Source organism: Centropristis striata, chromosome 4 (assembly GCF_030273125.1).
Source record: "Centropristis striata isolate RG_2023a ecotype Rhode Island chromosome 4, C.striata_1.0, whole genome shotgun sequence".
NCBI lineage: Eukaryota > Metazoa > Chordata > Actinopteri > Perciformes > Serranidae > Centropristis > Centropristis striata.
Window position 1 is genome coordinate 33,611,001 of NC_081520.1, and position 6,453 is coordinate 33,617,453.

The 6,453-nt window shown below is 42.6% G+C and overlaps 1 long non-coding RNA gene across 1 annotated transcript in view; it reads left to right on the forward strand.

Annotated features, from left to right (window-relative positions):
* The first annotated feature begins 4,520 nt into the window (after window positions 1–4,520).
* The window catches only part of LOC131969987 (uncharacterized), a 33,850-nt gene continuing 31,917 nt past the window's right edge, over window positions 4,521–6,453 (forward strand). The window contains exon 1 of the long non-coding RNA XR_009394151.1: window positions 4,521–4,660. This is a non-coding gene — a long non-coding RNA (uncharacterized LOC131969987). The remainder of the gene's footprint in view (window positions 4,661–6,453) is intronic.

Here is a 6,453-nt window from a genome sequence, read left to right on the forward strand (position 1 = left end):
AGTGAGAGAGAGAGAGAGAGAGAGAGAGAGAAGGAGGGGATAGAGTAAAATGGCGAGGGGGGAGGCAGGGGGTGATAACTGCTGTCACTGCCACATGCACGCACATACACATATGCACCCATCGCAGTACGGCTGAGTCAGCCTTACTCAAGAAGGTCTCTTAGTTGGACGTGGGCTGGGTGCTTTTCCCATACCACATACCCCAGTCTTCACTGCATCCTTTACTCCTGTCTCCACTTTCATGCGTCTCACTTTTCATGCTGCTACTACACCTCTGATTTGGCAGACTAATGCAATGGCAAGATCTGATCTTGTCATCTCGCAAGTTTTCTATTAAATGACTCATGTTTTTACCTCTCCCTTTCCCTCTTCAGGAGGAATACATATTTGGAAGTGCTTGTTTAAATTAAAATAAAATAGTTTCACAAAGGCACCATTGAGTTTAATGCACTAAGTGCTGTTTTTAGGCACTATACATGCAGTATACTGTGCACAAACAAGCACAGGCTACTTGAATACATTCTGACATTGCAATTTGCATGACTTTTTATAGATTTTTTTTTTTGAAGGATTGGCTCGGTACATTTGACTACAAACTGGAAACTGCCAAAAACTGTACCGATGCAAGCCAACCAGGCACAAGGCCCAGACACCATCCTTTGAGGTCTCTGGACCAGAGCTCAGCCTGTCCATCGTCTGTTCATAAAACCTTTACAATCAGAAAACGTGACTGTACTGTAGAGGATCTGGCCTTGGCGTATGCTCCGGGGCTTTCCATCAGATTGTCACTAACTACCTACAGAAACTGGTTTTAGTTTACGTATGACTTACAATTTCCTGCTATGGGCAGTAAGGTGTCATTCGCACCAAATTACGAAACGTGGAACCATCAGGACGTTACACAATCATAGCGTAGCTTTTCATCAATCACAGCTCAGCCTTCAACACAGCACGGTGGCAGTGAAGGATCACCAAAGTCCACAACTTTAATGTGCAGTCTGACCTCATTCACAGGATTCATGACTTCCTCGGCCACCTGGCGACATATCAACAGTGTCATCACCAACATTAGAGCTGCACAGGGTCAAATCTAAGGTACATTTCTCTATATCAAGCACAACTACCCATTTCCCTCAAAGGTGTAAGTATGAGTAAAACTTAAAGTGATAGTTCAGATTTTTTGAAGTGATGTTGTATGAGGTGCTTAGCCATAGTCAGTGTATTACCTAGAGTAGATGATGGTTGACACGCGCCAGTTTGAAGAAGCACGGAACATGGAAGCTAAGCGATGTACTGCTGAGGATGGGATTTGCAGCAGAACGGATTTTAGCCACCTAAATAAAAGGCGGTATCAGTTTAAGGTCCTGTTTAGATGGAGACGATCTGGACAGAAAACACAAAAGTTGCGTTCCCTCATTTTATTGAGCGTTTAGACAAGCGTCTTTAGGGGGAAATCTGCATGCATACGGTGACGCAAAAGTCTGTGAAATTTGATGTAGTATGCAAGCCAGGTGGCTAGGTGGGACTGTGAAGCATGCCACACACCAAGAGCTCACGCATATGTAGACACTTCTGTTCTCTCCCACTTCTACTCCTGGTTCTCCCGGGTCTTGTCCAAAGCGGTCTGTTTCGCCTCTGCCGAATTGGTGCATCAAAAAATTGCCCTAGGTAATTAATGCGCCTTCTCTGTTCTGTTATATTATCTGTGATAATTCTGCTTAAATGCTGAAATGACTCCTAAATAGTTATCAGAGCTGCTAGGGCAACTTGAATGTCTGACTGATGGAAATGGTCCGACATGCTTGTTGTCATTTGCCTGGACTGCACATGGATGTTATGTAAGTGTGTATGCAACGAGAGCCAGTTTTGTCTTCAAATAGATACGCAACATTGTACCATAACGAAGCACAAGTGAAACAGAGAGGGTTTTTTTTGTTCAATTTGAACATTATTTATTTAGTATATGTGTAAACAATTCAGTAGCAACAGGGTACAATAATACAAAACATTTTACATTCAAAAACATCATAAAAGCAACTTTTTTAACCAGTTTCTTGTCTGGAGAAGCAATATATTTTTTTCCAAATGGAAAAGGGCCAGGAAATTACGCTTTCAGTGCTTTTTTTGGTGGCTTTGGAAAAGTCTGCAAAAAAGGGTTTCAATATGGAGATGATGTGACAAATTAAAGCATTGCTATTGGTTACCTCTACTCTTCCCTCTTTTTTAAAGTATTGCATCACTCAAAAACATGCAATGTAGAAATTTGACAGGCCAAAAATGCATATGTTACCTGAGGGCAACGCCTACCATAGAGGGTTAAGCCCCAAAAACGCCGTCACCATCCAAACAAAAGACACATCTGATCAAGTATTTTGTCATTTTCACCCGAGAGCATTGTCATATAAACAGACCTTAAGTGTACGATATGTTGAATATTTTTACCGCTTTCCCTTGCCATCAGACAGCCCTGTTTAAGTTTACGCGAGTGGAGCCGAATCCATTTCATGCTCTTGCCAAAGCCACCACAGTAGTTGCTGGTCTTCCTCTCTTTAGCTTTGTAAATGCTACAAAGATGGAAGTGTATCCATACCTTTTTGGATAAATTGACTTTTTTATCAACACATTGTAGACTTGCACAGGCCTGCCAAAGCAGACCTTTGATCATCTGTAAACTGCCAGCACTGCATGTACAACCCCACCGCCACCTACTGTACTGCAGAACATAATTGACCCCTTGGTCCATCCACATATCACAGAAAATTATTCATGCATCCGATTAGTCATACACAAAGTCACCACAATCACCTCAGACTCAGCACACCCACTACACTGCCACTTTGTCCTGCTTGTCTGGCTGCAGGCACATAATGAGATGATAGAATATTTTTTTTAAAATCCTTTTGCTGATACAAACCCCCACAAGTATAGATGCTTAAATCCTCTCTGAGCTCGCCACTAAACATACATCTGTGCGTACCTAGTTCTGATTCTGGTGTTTTCTTTATTTTTCTCTTGTGTGGCTTTGGTTGCTTCATGTTTATGTGTACAGTGAGAAAAAATACCTCAGTGGAATACATAACATAAATGACATTCATACATTTTTTCTCTGAAGGAAACATAACACTGTTTAGAACCTAATGCCTTTCCGAATTGAGACAACACATTTCTGTGATGACTTGGCATTACACAACACATTTAAAAAAATATATTTCTGTAATAACTTGGCACTGTAGATATGTGTGATGTTTTAACATCACTTCCTGCTCCTTGGAGTTATTGTACATTGTGGGTTGTAGCACATTCTTTGATTATCTTATAGAGTATTTGACTTTTCTTAATGATCACTTGATTTTTATTTTCGGATTGAATAGAAAATACAATGAAGTATGACCTAATTTAATATAATACAAAGGGGGAAAATGGTAATGATAATTATTTTTCTGATTTCTGTTTGGCTTTTCAGATGCTTGACCTCCTCAACTCTCACACATACACACATGCATGCACACACACATCCACATGTTGTCAGGTGATCTGTCTCTTGGCATTTGATGTCATTTCCAGGTTCAAGTGTGTGTGTGTGTGTGTGTGTGTGTGTGGGGTGTCATCTGTGACAGATGAATGAGATACATAATTTAACGCAGCAAGCTACATGTAGATAAATACGTCAGTGGATTCTGGAGGTAAATACTAAACACACACGTTTATGAAGAGGGTGAGAATGAAATGCACACACGCTTCTTTGCATATGCACACAAATACATAGTCACATGTGACCACCAGCACACACACACACACACACACACACACACACACACACACACACACACACACCTGCCTCTGGACAGGGTGACCTTGGATGCTGTGTATAGAAGGAAGGCGGAGCAACAGAGGACATTACACTGATGAGAGGAGAGGAGAGTGTTAGGGATCAGGAGGGGTGAGAGGAAAAAGAAGTTCAAGGGGAGGGACGACAGGATGGGTACAGGAGGAAAAAGGAGGGAAGAGAGGAGAAGGAGAGAAGGGGGAGGAGGGGGGGTGACAGGAGCCAGGGGAGGAGAGACACGACAGGAGGCAAAGGAGGGAGGTGATATGAGAGGCGGAGGGAGAGAGGGAGGTAGGGGAGGGAGCGGAGGATCTGTTTCTGGGACGGCCAAGGCAGCAAATGCTGCAGTGAAGCCACACAGCTGAGCCGGTCCGAACACAGCTACTGAGACACTGAGCTCTCAGCCCCTTCCTCCTCTCTCTCTCCCTCCATACCTTCATCTTCTCCCACCCACTACTTTCACCTCCCACTCTGATTAACCTTCCTCTCACCCCTCACTTCGACCTGCTCTATCCCCCCTCCCCCTTTCCTCTCCCTCTCTCTCTTTGCACCAGCCGGTGAGTGAGCAGATTTCAGAAAGCATCCTGAGTGGAGGAGGACAAGTGGGCTGGGCCTCTCCCTACCTCTGCTTTTCATCTGTCCTTCCTCTTTTTCCCTTCATCTTTTTCTACATCTCTTACCTTATCCTCATCTCTTTTTGTTTCTTTTAAAATGTTGCTGCATGCTTGCAACTCTCTGATGTGTCTGTCTGTTTTGTCCTCGCGCCTTATGATCCAGCTTTTTATGTCTGTCTGTCCATCCGTCTGTCGCTGGGGAACAGGGACCATCAAAAAGGTGAGTCCCGTCGAAAGTTAAGAGCACGTCTGCAGCACATACCTGTGCAGGACTTGCAGCCGGCCTCTTGGTGGAGATTTTGTGTTGGAGGCGTGCAGTCTCACAGTTTGTTGTGCAGCCTGATTTGCTCTCATGGTTTAGAGTTGGACGTTAGTTTGAAACTTGCTGTTCTGCTTGATGTTGACATGGCATTGGCTTGGTGTGGAAAAGGTTTACAACATTGAAGAAAAAAGATTGAATGGTTTGTGGACTGGTGTGTGTGTGTGTGTGCGCAGTGGATTTGCAACTAGATTGTTTAAATTCACGTTTTCAGTATCATATTTGTAGTCTTCTTTCTAGTATCTTATTATTACTTGCGGTTTTGCGGTAAATATACACAAAAAGTTGTATATAGTCCTCTAATGTGATACAATATGATAATGTCAGTCTTATTGTGGCCATTGCTGACTGCACGCTTTGCAATTTCATTATTGACTTTTTCTTGTTTAACAATTACTTACCTGTTTAATGTGATTTTAATAGGATGAAAAAAATGCAATTTATGGGAGTCGAATACTGATTTTTAAAAATGGTTTCAGCTACTCGTATAATTGAATTGAATTGATTGAATGATTTACATCTATTTTTCTGCAAAGTGGCCTTTTTCACTTTAGTCCCTAAACTATGTTGATTATCACTGAAACATTTCTTACGCAGCACTGCGTGGAAAAAATGCTGACCCTCTTCGTTGACGCAGCGGGGGTGCAAAGATGCTTTGACAAAAAAAAAAAAAATGCAGGGTCATCCAAAAAAGTTGAACTGGGCTCAACTGCTACCGCAATGCATTGGCGAAACAGCACTGTTTCAGGTGCACTGCACCAGCCAATCAAATACCTGCAAACACACGGCCTGTAGATTGCTTCGTAACATGAATTACCTTGCGGCTATAACGATAAAGATAAAAAGGCTGTGACCTCAATTTTTCCAGATTTGTATAATCTTGTTTCAGTGTCTGATCAGCCTTCAAACTGATTAATGAATTACTCAAACACACAGTGGTTTAGGTCTGGGCTCTAGCTCAGAGTGAAAAATGGATCCTGTTTGTCTGCAAAAGCTGAAAATACATAGTCTAGATTCACAAAGTCACCTCTGGCTAAATCTCAGTGGAGCAGCTCCAGGTTACGCTCCCTGATGAGATGAGAGTACGGCCTGGCTTCCTGAGTTTGAGACAGTTACTGCTCACATACATACATACATGCATACATTCATACGTACATACATACATACAACGCCTGAGCTGCCGTCAAAGATAAAGCACACGAGCAGCAGTCAAAACTCTGATACAATCCACCGGCCAGCTGGGCTCCTGCTACAGGGTCTTGCTAGGGCCTTTCTGTGTGGCTTTGCACGTCTCTACATGTCCATTTTTGTTTCCTCTGGGTTTTACAGTTTCCTCCCAGAGTGCAAAAGCATGCTAGTTAGGAGCAGTGAGGATTCTAATGCTGCATTTCCACAGCATTGTTCAACTTCTATTATGGTTTCCATTGGCAAATGTTGTGCATAGCGCTTGGAACTTTTTTTAGTATTGCCTCGGTTCCAAGTGAGCTGAGCCAAAACTAATAGGTGGAGATAAAGCACAGGGAACCACTGATTGGTCAGAGAGAACCATCAGTAGGGTCGCCAAAACCCTCTATTTTTAAAAAGCCAAGTTACCTTCAAGAGCAACCGCTATTTTGTTTATTCCCTCGACCCAGAATTTAAAAAAAAATGGCAGCCATGATCAAATGACACATTATTTCTTTGTGGTTGCGGAT